Source organism: Antennarius striatus, chromosome 22 (assembly GCF_040054535.1).
Source record: "Antennarius striatus isolate MH-2024 chromosome 22, ASM4005453v1, whole genome shotgun sequence".
Taxonomy (NCBI): domain Eukaryota; kingdom Metazoa; phylum Chordata; class Actinopteri; order Lophiiformes; family Antennariidae; genus Antennarius; species Antennarius striatus.
Window position 1 is genome coordinate 8222757 of NC_090797.1, and position 14166 is coordinate 8236922.

The following is a 14166-nucleotide window of genomic DNA, read 5'->3' on the forward strand; positions in this document are numbered from 1 at the left end:
GTGTCGCCCTACTTAAGATTGTATTATTATCATTTTTTATTTTGTCACAACAGCATCATATTGTGATACTTTAATACCCCCCCCCCCATAGGATCTTTTTAGGCAGATGTTGCTGTTGCTGCCATTACTGCACTAATGTTACCTGTAGAATCTAAAAGAAATACAGTATACATTGGCACTCAGACATACTACAAAATTAGACTAATGAAGATAGAAAAGACTCCTAAATACATGCGCCAAAATAGACATTTGATTTTAACAGAAGTCAAAAACTGCATCATATTTAAATTTATTTTGGACGAAAAAAAAAATCACTAAAAGAAGAAAGAAACAACTGTGAAGGGGTTTTTTCCCCCGGAAATTTAGAGGCTTTTAAACATTCGTTTGGGATACCTTTCTGATAAGCTATTTCAGTTATTTCAAGAAGTGAGTCCAGCGCATATCTTTTTGATTGTCAGCATGTGCTGTTTGAAGTATTTAAAATGGAAATAATACTGAGCTGATGTCAGTCATGATTTTACACTTTTTGGAGACTTTTTAGTCACGAACAGCAGTTCCGTGACTATATATCCCTACTGGATTATCTGATGTACTCTTTAAAGCAAATTAAATTACAAAACAAATAATTCTCTCTTTAATGTAGCTTTTCATGTGAACGTTGGGTGTCACGACCTCTTTATGCAAAAGAAATTAGTAATGTGCTCAAAAAAGTACTAATGACCTCAAGACATTACAAGTGGCCAGGAGCTCGTTTTTCATGTAAAGAAAAAAAAATTTTATTCATCTTTTTTGCTGTAAAATTAACCAAACCAAGGACAGAATACAGCTTCAGAATGCAGCTTGTTGTGATTGTAAGGATACATCTTTAATGGAGACCATCAATGTCAAATGTGATGAATCTTTCCAAGTAAGAAGTAACTTGCAGTAAGTAAAAAAAAATCTACATACTTGTTGAATAAATGTTGCAGCCCTGACTATCTTGGGCTTCACTCATAGAGAGAATATGAAGCTTTGCATATAGTTGCTTAAATGGTTTTCACTCTTCTTGAACATGGCAAGTTGGGGCTTTTGTGATTTAATTAAAAGAATTGCTGGACCTTGGCGGAGGTATACGCTTTACTGCGTTACCTCTAGTTAGTTGCTGATTGAGATCCAGAGAAGCGGTCCCAGTCCTCTCGTCTGACTGCTGACAGGAGCCGGCAAATCATCTCATGCGGCAAAACTGCCAAAAAAGATGGTAGGCATCATAATAACAGGATCATAGCTCCTGCATTCCTAATCTGTTCCTCGACTATGTAAAATATCTAGGGTACGCGAGTTTCTCAAACTGTTCTGAGATCAGCTCCTGGTGACTCATCATGATGCCTGAGCCCAAGGCACTCTCGAACCGAGACCATGTCAATAGTGAGGAGAGTTTGTTTTGTCTAAAACCACAGGGAGCAAAAAAACATCTGAGTTTGGAAAATGGAATGCTGTTTTCATTGGTGTGCATGTTTGTGTGTAGGTGTGAAGTAAAGACCGTGGGTCTGATCCCTTTTTCCACTCCTCAGAGAGTGTGGGTGGTGTTTTTTTTCTTCATGCTACGGCTCGCTAAATACTCAAAGACGAAAAGAAGACCAGTGTTACAGCATGGAGAACAAACAGATATGGCATATTCAGAGCAGATGAGTCTCAAACTCTACATGGTCTTTATGAGATATGATAATTTCCATTCTTATTCATCTGATTAAGAATGTAACTTTTGTCATCCCAGTTATTAAGCATACAAGGTTTGGTATTTACCTTTCTATTCAGAGACCTCGAGAGTATTCCTGTTTATTATAGCAGCAGGATGTCTACAGTTTGAGCTGGGCGTGTAAGATCCAAACTCTTCATGCCCTAGAAGATATGTTTGTGTGGATATACCACAAAAAGCTTCCTGATTCCTCTTATCAGAGCCCACTGGCGGATGCTGAGACGGTGGTTGGGCTTAAAATGCAGCAGTAAATGCACACGTAGGTGTAGCGTCATTGGCAGGCTGAGGGAAAGATGGGCAATTGTTGCATTTAAAGTTTCAGGAGAACGAGGCATGTCATGGGCATAAGCGTGTTTGCAGCAGTGCAGCTACGGTTGTGTGCTTGAACTAGCTTATAGACTTAACTCCATTTATTTCTATATCACTTCTACAAATTAAGTTTTCTTTGTGACACGTCTGTGGTCATCTTGTTTAATTGCCATCTTCGTGCAACTCTTGTCTGGCCTGCTTTCCTCCTGCCTGAAGGTGACTTTGATTCAGACTTTTCATGTATTGAAGTTCTGTTTCTGGAGCATTTTGTTTGTCTCTTATACTCACTACCATGCCCATCTTAATCCCGCAGTGCCACAATGTCAGGCTGAGGCGAATGTAATTGGACTCATTTGTGTTTTTGACAAACTTAATATAGCTGAGAAATATTTGAGAAGACCATGGAAGTGACCTCAATCATGCTGACGTCCATGCCTGACTTTGTGCCAGAGCTTGCAGACATATTGTCTTACATTAATGATTATGACTCTTGAAAATGGTTGTTAGCATTGTGTCATGGATTTGCTGTCAGCTGTAATTTCCTCTCTTTTTTTCCATGTTTTTTCCTTGACACTATATTAATTATAAGTAATTGTGCCTCTCAGGTATTTGCATGCTGATGAGGCCATGCAGGCTCCTCTGATGTGCTGTATCTTTTCATATATGTGTAATTACTTAAGTATTTTACTGGAGGATTTAAACTACTCTGAAAATTGATTTAGCATTTTGTCCAAAACCGTCATTACCGTTTCTTCCAGTAAGAGTTGGTGTCTAGTGAAATGTGCAATCCAAGTTCCAATGTCACATTTGCTGAAAATGAATTTCCTGGCCGGATTAAAAAGACCTTGTCAAAATCAGTCATGCCAAAATCCTGGGTTTGATCATGATATTTGAAAAACGAGACAAGGAAAGCAAGTTTAGGCTTTCATCACTGCATCTATATAAAACCGGACTGAATGTCATCTTCCTCTGTCACATCTTAAGCCACTCGCTCTCTGTTGCCTCTCGCTGGGTGATGGTGTGCAAAGAACTTACATCTACAACAGTGGTGAAAGTAAAGAAGCCTTAGACAACATGGAATATTTAATAGACTTGTCAGATAACGCATTTTACTCAACAACTGTATTTACTCTATCATGAAGTAATCATGAACAAGCTTTTAAATGTCATTAATTCATGTTCTTACAGACCCAATAAGTAAAATGATCTCCACTAATGAAGCTTAACAGAGTAGCAGCAAAGGTACAGTACCTTGACTTTTTTAAATTTACATTAAATGAGGTGGCCTTAGACGCAGTCACATCTCTGTGCTAAGCCTCAGAAAGAAAGGGATTATTCCGCCTAGCTGATGACAAGCTGAGCCAAAACTCCCAGATGCTTGTTTAATGCTGCGCTGGCTTGCAGTTGCTTGTAAATTGAACATGGGAGTTTAATTCCAAGTGTCTGTTTGTTGTGTTCAAACACTGGTGAACCTTCTGTGTGCACGATTTCAACATTGCTCCCCTCAACTTTAAAGATGACTCAATTCTTTCTCGGCCTCACTCAATTTTTCAAAACTCTTTATGTTATGATACAGTACATTTGTTTTGGGAGTGTGTTACAAAATCGATTTTGTTATTGTGTGAAGTTTTTTTGCGATCAAGTTGCTAGGTAACAATACTACCTCCTACTGTGCTGTTATTTCTGAAAACTACATCAGGTTTTTCACTCCTCTAAGAATAAATCCTGTGCTGACAAGCTGCATTGTTAGACAGATAAACTCAGGAATATTGCCAAAGTAAATTTAAAATGTCAATATTTCTCATTTAGTTCCAGATGGAGAAGAACTTTTGTTAATCCTCAAATCAATCCACAGTGAAGAATCAGAAACAGACATGCAGTGGAGATCTGAACCACAGAAAGGAAACAAGAATTCATTTTTAATGGAAAATCAGAAAAATCGACATTAATTTTTCGTTTTTTGCGCTCCGAAAGGAAAAAAACCTTGAAAAATGGCAATTCTTGGCAAAAATGTGCAAAATGCATCATTTCAAAGTGCTTTTACCACCAGTGCATGAAAGCACCAGAGCACCATGTGTCCCACTGGAGCAATCATTGTCACAGCAGGGGTTAACTTGACAGCAGTCTTCCTTTTCTGACTGGCCCTTTGTGCACAACACCTAACACCCATGATCCTTTATATCAACATTGCCAGTCATAGACTTTAATTTCATAGATATATTTCAGAGAATCTACTGTTGGTGATATCAGAAATATGGAAGCCTAGTTGATCTGTGGAAGCCAAGGCAAAGAAGCTGGAGTCAATGGATCTCTTTGCCACTTTAGTTTTTTAAGAAGCAAGCTTTGATCATCCAAGCATGAAGTGAAAAGGTGAGGGTTAAAGGCACTGGGAACTTTGTGCGCTGCTTGTGATGAGCATTCATTCGTAGTGTTGGTGCAGTTCTAGTATTGCTAAATCTGAGGATTAGCACAAAAATGCATTCCATAGGCAACAAAAATCACCTTTATCACTGATGAAATATGTTAATTTCTGTTTTTTGACAGTTGCAAAGATTTTTTTTCTGTGGTGATTTTCAGCTGTAACTGTAAAAATTTAAAACAAACGGTTCCATATCTATCTAGAACCAAGGTAGTCAGAGACTGCAACATCCCGCAACACACCTGAATTCAAGATTTTACCCTGACCTGTAGCACTAGCTTTGATCTATGGTCTTACTCACACTGGCCTTCTTCTTCGTCTTTCTTATAAGGTTCCTGAGTGTACAAAAGTTGAAATTTGACCTTGACCAAGTTGTCTCAAGGTCGAGGTCATCATCTCATTTTCATCACCTTTGCTGCCCAAGTAATGTGCTTTTTGTTTCATCTTTCTATCTGCAACGGTTGCAAAGATATTTGGTGGCTAACGGATGGACGAACAGATTGACGGACGAACACACGAACGCTGACAATTACAATACATCACCGCTTTGAAGCGGGATGTAACATGTTTATCATCCTTATTTAACTATATTGTCGACTTTCATCAGTGATAGAAAATCTGCTACTACACCTCTATTTCTGCAACATCCTGCGACTTACCCTGAAAGTAGGTCAGGGTAAAATTTAGAATTCAGGGGTGTCGTGGGATGTTGCAGTCTCTGACTGTAAACATTTGAGTCAGAATTTCACTTCCTGTTATGTCAATGTTGATGAAATTGAAAACCTATAGGTTTTGTGTCCATTATTTTCTACAGTATATGTAAAGAGATCAGCTATATATAATATGTTATTATAAAAAAAAATAACATGCTTTCCAGTTTTTTGCTTTCACCTGACCTTCACATTTGACAAAATAAATGGCTGTTTATTGGTCATGATTTACATCTCCCACAGGCACAGTCCTTTAATCTCCTGATGTTTCCTGTGGAACTTTTCTTCCATTCTTCTATATCCACTTCATATCTTCAATGAACTGAAGGAGACCTTATATATTTCAGATCTCTACAAGTGTTTCCAGTCTCTTGTGATTTATCCACCCACCTCATACATACACTGCCCGTTTAGGGTCCTCGGGCATTGCAAGAGGCTTCAGGCATGTGTATGAATAACAATCATCTCACCTCGGGTAGCTACACAAGTATTGCCGCCAGTAGATAGATAAAGCATTGTGGGAAATGACAGAGAACGAGATAGGAATCAGCCATCCTTAGCCAAGATGGAGCCCACTCTCAAATGGCGGTCTGCCAACCAAGCGCACCGCTATCTCTCTTGCTTCAGCAATTGCACTGCAGACCAGACGCATGTCAACATCCATCATAAGGATATGTGACCTAAACTGGTCTGGTCCATGAACAGTGTTTATATAGAGTGAGAGGTACAGATGTAGTGACACCATGGACATTGCTTGTCCAAGCATTGGCTTGTCTATCAGCATGTAGCAAGCACATGGGAATATTCACTGGTTTGATAAATTGTATTTCAGTGTTGAATAACCGCCAGACACAAAGCTTCATAGTATTAGAGAGGAGCATTATGGAAATGTTAACCAGCTGCAGAATGAATCATATTTGTTGAATTTTTGGAAGATAGAACTTCCTATTTTTCAATATGGATATTCAATTGCAACTAAATTTGCTTTACAGCAATTGAACTAAATTCTTCGTCAGGCTTTTTACTGCTTTGCATTTTTGTGAACATCAATACACTGACATAAAGCTATAAACTGGAAATTTAGGATACAATATTAATGCAGTGTGGATGGAAAGCTCCATGTGGAACTATGTACGTCTTAAATATTTTCTTTTCCACATTAAAAGCACATTAAAAGTACAATCCATTCATCATTCTACTCACTGTAAAGAAACATTAGTATTAAAAATACAGGCAGTTCAGAAGAACTTATAATTGACCATTGCCCTACAGAAACCATAAAGGTGCACTTATTTGAGGAGCAGCTTTAAAGAAACTCTGAATCATGACTTTCATTTCATCGTCTCAAGCACCTGAGAGCTTATCTGTAAAGTTTTTCTCCTTCACTGACACAGAGTCACCCCCAAAGTTTCTTGACATAAGGGTAAACAATTGTTCCTCTTTTCGTCAATAAAATTTTGTTTGTCAGGGCAGTGTCTATGCAAGATAGCACTCTCTCAATGGGATTAAGTTCATGCTGTGGGTAACGGGATCTGTTTTTACGTCTTTAAAGAAGGCTGGACATGGTGGCCTCATTGCACACATGTGTTCCCTCATGACAAAGATGAAGGTTGAACCGTGAAGCTGCATCACAAAAACTCCAAGGCACACCTGAAATTTAGAAAAAGGCCAGGAAGACTGCACAAAACAGCTCACGCCTCTGCGATTTCAATTTCAAATAGCCTTTAGCCTGAAGAAAAACAACCTATTATACTTTCCATACATTTATGCAAAATCCAACTTTTATTATGTGCCTCTACAAGAAGAAAGTTAACCACTCGACGTGATATCTGGGGTTCATAGTATTTACCAACCCAGTGAGCAGCCATCAGAGGCAGACAGAGAGAGCTTCCAACGTGTCACAACAGAATATCTTCCGCCACAGCTGCCACTGAATCTGCAATGTGCATCATATCTCCAACTGAGGCTTGATTTAAATGCTTTGGTGTGAAGAATGGCAAGTGGATGGTGTGGTGGTAGATAGAGGGTCGGTGTCACATGAAAATGAGTTCCTACTGCAAAAATAGAACTTGATAAGGAATAAAAGACAAGACTCAGTCTTAAGTTACAGCTCAACTGGAAGTTATGTCAGTTTTCTGCATCTTGCAGCATTAATCGCCCACTGTCACTCCATTATTGACAGCAAACTGATGCCACCTGCAGCAAACTTTATGATAAGCAAAGCAACTGTTCTATGTGACACTGAAGGTTAGAAGATAAGACAGGAGGAAGATCAAGATTTAACTACAAATGGTTTAGAGAGAAAATTAATTTGCTACCTAAAGCGATTTAGCTTGTGTTAGCCTTCTTGCTGCAGGGTATCGGGTTTTGTCTTGGTAACAGTGTTTTTTTTAAATTTTTCATGTAAAATGCGATAATTAGAGGGAATTGATTTTCATAAACAAAAATTGACACAATGTATTGAAATATATAATTAAGTAATACATAAAAATATATAACACCAAATAACTATACTTGTGTTTTGAAGTACCGATGAGAAACAAAATGCAATGGATCCAGTTTGAGGTACAGATAAAAGTGTTTAAAGATGCCAAAACATTGTTGTTAGTATTCACAGCCAGCAGACAACTCCAGAAAGACATTGAGCTGACAATTATTTCATCTTTCATCATAACAGACACACACCACACTGGATGAAATTGAATTGTAGCCTGGTTCAAGCTTTTGGCTGATACATCCCACATCGCATTGACAGACTTGCTTCATCCAAATGACTGAAAGTGGTTTGAAGTTGGTCTGACTGCAGCTACAGCCTTGTTATCCAATGCAGTGTCTGACTGTCAACAACCACTTTTGCCTCTCCATGAAGAATATTAGCATTTTACCGCCACTGGCATCAAACTGCAGGCTGGTGTAAAGCCTGCATAAAGATTCATATAATTAAGAGAACATTATGCTGTTAGAAATTACAGCAACTTTAGTGTGGCAAGTGGTGCACAGATTATTTGTGTCTCCACGTCATTTATACACTTGAACCTCGCTGACATATCTGGGTCTTGGCTTCCTGCCTGTCAGAGGCAAAACTGTCTTTTGATTGACAGGTTAAACTCTTCAAGGTCAGCATGCTCTACAGCTCACCCTCTCAGTGTAAATTACTGTGGTAATATCTCTTCTGGTGAGTGTCTCCCTTCCCCCCTTGACTAGTTCTCAGTCTACCCTCAGATCAAAAGATTGTGTCCTCATCTCATCATGTCGTTACATAAGCTCCTGCACCGGCTGCTGAACATTGAGATTGTGCTACATGTAACATTTGCCATATCTGGAATGCTGTGAGGGAAATGAATGCCATTTCTCCTGGTCATATCAGGTTAGGTTGGCAGCAGGAAATGGGATGTGGATGTATGATTGCATCCTCACAAAATGGAAATGGCTGTCTACACAAGGGCAGCATTGATTAAGATGGTCTTTGCTTATGAGTTTAGTCAAATATGTTTAGTTTAAAATCAATAAATGAAGTTTTAAGTTGAACCAGGAAAGACAAATTTTTGCAATTGAATTTTCTTTTGTCAGGCATACATTTTCAATCTTATTTTGCTGCTTTCACAATCTAACCTGTCATTTTACTTATCAACTGCTCTTGTCAGGTCACGTCTTTCCAACACCACAATGACATGTATGTATTTATTGTCAGCCAATAATCTTATTGCTGTATATATACTCTCCATTCCTAGTTCTTACATGCTGGTATTTTGCATAACTTACACCTCCCCATCACCACCCAGTCTTCAAATATTCAGAAATCTCCCTATCCCAACCAGGTTCACCAGCCACTGCCACCAGTACCTAGATTCTTAAATATAACATACCATTTCATGTAATTAATATTACTTTTCATTACTGCAGTGACCTGGGTGGAGTAACAGCAAATTTGAGGATGTGTAAACCTAATCTATGGTTGATTAAGATGAGAGCTTCTACGTAGAAGTAGTTTTTATAAGAGTGAGAGTGTTTGACAATTAGCTTTAAACAGAAGGATATGTAGAAGTACTATCAGTTTGTAGTACTAAGGGGTAAAAAAGGATGAGTGTAAGGATTAGACATGGAAATGTGAAAACACAGCGGGAAGCAAGAACAATGTTCAATGAGCCCTCACAAAGAAACTTTGGCAGATGTCTTCTGAAAGCCACAAAGGCAAATACTGAGTTGCACACAAATAATATCACAATGACATGCCTATTGTGTTCCGATCATGCTATTTATCATGCATGCATATTTAGCAGTGCATTCAAAATGATGATGCATCATTGATTTGTGCGCAAACCTGCAATCAGACTCAGTGTTACCACGGCATTCAGTACGTCAGAACAGCAGGAAATTGTGCTAAAATGGCAAAAGCACCCCGCTAGTCCAAAATGTAACCCAATGATGTCATTGTTATGTTCAGTCCAGGTTCCAACTGCAAGACAACAGGAAGGCAAGAAAAATACAAAACCATAATCATTTTAAATAATACAGTTAGAAAAAGTACAAGCATGCAACAAAACCTAAACCAAAAACCCAAATCAGAGTCCAAAGTCCAATAAATTCAAAGCAAAATTTCTAAAGCAAGGAAGTTCCAAAGGAAACTAATTTATTTTGATCCAGTCTCAGGTGCGTCACAAAGTACGGCAAAGCAGATTACTAAACATGAACACAGGGAAAGGAAAGCTCACATCATGACATAACAGCTCCACTACAAAATAAAACAAGGCAGTCACAGACTGCAACATCCCGTGACACTCCTGAATTCAAAATTTGACCCTGACCTACACATTTTTGTGCCTCTGGCTTCCTGAAAATGTTGCTCTTTGTCTTGTGATTATATCTAATCAGGTTTTAGAAATGTGTGCCTGAAAGGGGGTAGGGTTAGGGGTTGTGAAAATTTGACCTTGACCTAGTTTTTCAAGGTTAAGGTTGTGATATATTTGTCATCCCCTTGCATCCCTGAATATAACACCTTTTGTTTCGTGTTTCTATCTTATCCAGTTCCTGAGATACAGTATGTGCAAAAAATGTAAAGTAAAAAAAAATTCAGATCATATTTGTTTTACTATAGTAAAACAACTGTAACACCACAGAAACTGAGAGATATATCCAACTTTTACAAAAATTACTAAATGTCTTGCAATAGTGTGTGTATTCAACTAGTAGCAAGGTATGACCGTGACATTAAAAGAAAAACATTCTTTGCTAATGATAAGCTTGAATAAGCCTGAGTGTTTTATACTATAATTCTATACATTAAAAGAAAAACATTCTTTGCTAATGATAAGCTTGAATAAGCCTGAGTGTTTTATACTATAATTCTATATTATATGACTCAACAAATGCATTAAGATGTGAATGTTCTGTCTGGAAATAACTTTATATTCCCGCCAAATGGAGGTAATGGCTTTCACTCTGTCTCATCAGTTTGCAGGTAAATACACTTTTCTCAGCATGAATGGCAATCATTAGTAGTAGAGCCGCATTTTCACAACTCCAGACACTGATTGTGTCATTTATTTCTGTGTAGATTACTTTTTATATGAAGATGTAGGTCTGAACAGCGATGTCATCAACTAACTGATTTAATGGTGGAGTCTCAGTTTGCTGTAGGTATTCATATACCAGACCCGTGGTCACCAACCTTTTCCAAGTGAAAAAAACTTCTCATATACAGTAATACACATATCTGCTAATCAGAAATACAAGAGATGTTTAAATACACAATAATGCTATCACAAGTTAATAAATAAATTAGGTGCTGTGCAGTGATCAGCCAAAGTAACACAATATCACCAAAACTAGATTGTGATGTCTCATATCTATTCAGAAATAAAGAATAAATAATAAGCTATAAAACACAGGTATCAAAATGAAGACAAAGTTTAGTTGTGTTTCTGTCACAGCTTGGTGTAATGTGCAGCAAGACATGAAATATTCACAGTGCAGCATTCAAAATTATACAAAACCTTCATAAACTCAGTGTGATGGCTGATACTGCTCATTATTGCATTTAGACAGTTCTTTTCTCATAGTAAGAGACACCAAACCTTTGTCCTTTGTTTTGATCTTTTTCATCTTTTGAAAAGCCATATCAAAGAAATAAGTAGAGCCAAAATAAGCCTTCAGTTGAGAAGCGTTGAAAAAAACTTTTCTTTGCTCAAGTCACCCAAAAGTTGCTGTCCTTCTCCCTGGATTGCATTTCAATATCACTTTGAGGTTCACTTATTTCCATGAATTCCACATTTAGTAAGGAAAATGCATTCTGCAACCTGACAGATACAGTGTCAATGTCAATGTTAAGAAATTGATTTAAGATGAATTTCTCAATGTCCTACGTTACACGCATTTCATGAAAACATTTCAGTTTGTCCTCTATCCAAATAGAACTGTTGAGGTTGGGCTTCACTCACACCCTGTGCTAGTCTTTCCTGGTGTGTGAAGTATGACAGCCTCCCATTTCTCAACTGGACATTCCACGATTCTATTTGGCTTTGAATAAAAATGACAGCGACTTTACCCAGTAGTTCAAAGCGGGGCTCAATGAGTTTTGTATGAAGTCCAAATTCAAGAAGTCCCACACAGTCTGATAGCTCTTTGTAGTAGTAACAAATCTTTGATAGCATCCTTTGATAACAATCCAACAGATTGGCTGGACTAAAAAAAGGAGCTCTTACCTTGACAGATCAAAACAATATTCTATTTTTTAAATATATATATGTCTATACATGTTTAAAATATTTATTAAGTATGGCATTCTGATGCTTTGGTATCCCCTCCAGCTGTACTAAAATGTAGGATTCCTCTGGCTAGAGGAGGAAGAGGATATTTGTTTGACCTTTAGTTTGGAAGTGGCATTGGGTAATAATGTATGGAATAGAATTTTGGCTACATTTCCAGTAAATAATTGCTTTTGGTATTCATATTCCACAGGGTTGGATGAGATATCATATTCACTAATATCCAAGAAATACTGTAACGCAATTACAAATAGACTTTTAGCACATACTGGCAATTTTCAAAAACAGTATTTGTTCTGTTCTATATTTTAATGCTGTGAATTAAATAAATGTCTATAATTTGTAAATGTATTTAGCTGTGTATTATGTACATCCAACAGACACTGATAAAGTAACAATTTCTTCACATCATAAAATGGAAAATGAACAAATTGCCTGAATCATAGTTTTGTGACAATCAAGCGACTATTCCTTCCGTTCCGAAGATTTGTTAAGTTCTTTACACTTTGAATTAATTTAATGCACCCTTTCTGGCTCCTAGAAATACATGTAAGGTTGACACAGTGAGCAGCACCCAGACCCCCACATTCCCCACAGGACTATTCTGGAAATATTCCCACATCTCCACAACAGGCAACATCTGTTGGTTGGAGACCAGCTGCTCTATCTAGTGGTTTTCAAACAGATGACTGGTCTGCACTGGCCTTCCTCTAAAAATGACCAATTGTCTGTGAAAACAGCCCATTGATGATGGATATCTGCCACCTCACCAGTGACATTCACTAATTACTGAACTGATGGCAGATTGAGGCTTATTTATCTTTCACTTATTTCTGGATATGGTTTTTGAGCCCATTGTGGACTCAGAAATTTCAAATACAAAGCAGGCATTTAGTCTTTGTCATGCCCACTAGCAGGTTGTTCTTTGTAGCATAAATTGAGGACAGACAAAAAAAAAAAAAATCCAAAGCTCTCTAAATGAACGAGTAACAACCTTTGTGTATATTCTGGGTACATTGATCTCTTATGATTATTATGAACAAATATATTTTAACTATCACAGGAACGCTTGAACCATAAAAACCAAGGAGACCGTTATTTTATATTATTTTGCAAAAATCTGGTTTCTTTCTTATTTATCTGGTCTAGATCTGATTGTGAGCAGCAGGAAGCGTTGGAAGAGACAGTCGAGGATTAAAGTAAAGGTAAGTGTTGTTTCCTTTTGCTGATTAAAAAACATAACAGGCCAAAATCAACTGAAATACTGCCTACAGTGATTGCCAATCAGTGCCAGGAAACCCGCCATGAACCAAGTGTATGGTTTATTTTTGCATGTTTTGCAGTTTAGTGATGTCTGTTCTTTGTAAGGGTCCTTAGGCAAGACCCTATTTATACTGAAATACACTGTATACAGGTATTTGCTCAGTTATTTTGACATGATGTAAAATATTAATCTGGGGTTAATGTTACATTTAACAGACCGTTCACATCAGGCTAATTCTCATGTTAGTGTTTCTTGTCATTTTCAGCCCAGATCCAAAATGTACTTTAAACTCACAAAGAGTTTGGCTGGGAATCATTCTGGCTTACACACACACACACACACACACACACACACACACACACACACACACACACACACACACACACACGCACACGCACACAAATCAATCTGTTTGGATGTATCAGCTGGGAGAAATAATTATATTGTCAATAATGGATATACTGTAATGCTTTCAAATGTCAAAAAATAATAGGGGATGTGGATGAAATCAATTGACAAAGACTAATAAAGGTCAAAAGCTTGTATAGAGAAGTGTGTGTCTTGAACATGTTAAAAGACTTCTCATCTTGGGATTTTAAAAGAGAACATAGTTCAGTTGTGATTACAACTTTTATCTAATCGTCTAATCTTAATTAACTGTTAAGGCACCCAGTTCTGTCTAAATCTTCTAATAGCCACTGTATATCAAGTGTTTTGTCAAAGTGATTGGGATGCTGTGAAATATTATTATTCATGAAAATGAACAATAAAACTCTCTTTCCAAATCCCTAGTCTGTATATAAATGTGATCAGTAAAATGTGAATGATGCAATAAAAAATAAGCAGTAAATCCCTCCACGTAGCTCCTCGAGCTAATCATTCTGTAACATTGTTAGAATAATCTGAAAATCTACTGACACAGTGTTTGATGTCTGTCTATTCCCAAATGGGATTTAACGTTGAAA

General features: G+C 37.5%; 1 protein-coding gene across 2 annotated transcripts in view; it reads left to right on the top strand.

Moving 5' to 3' along the window:
* syt1a (synaptotagmin Ia) overlaps positions 1-14166 on the top strand; it is a 140338-nt gene that overhangs the window by 39163 nt on the left and 87009 nt on the right. For both annotated transcript variants that reach the window (XM_068306334.1, XM_068306332.1), the window contains exon 3: positions 13087-13142. The gene's annotated coding sequence lies outside the window, so the exon portion shown is untranslated. The remainder of the gene's footprint in view (positions 1-13086; positions 13143-14166) is intronic.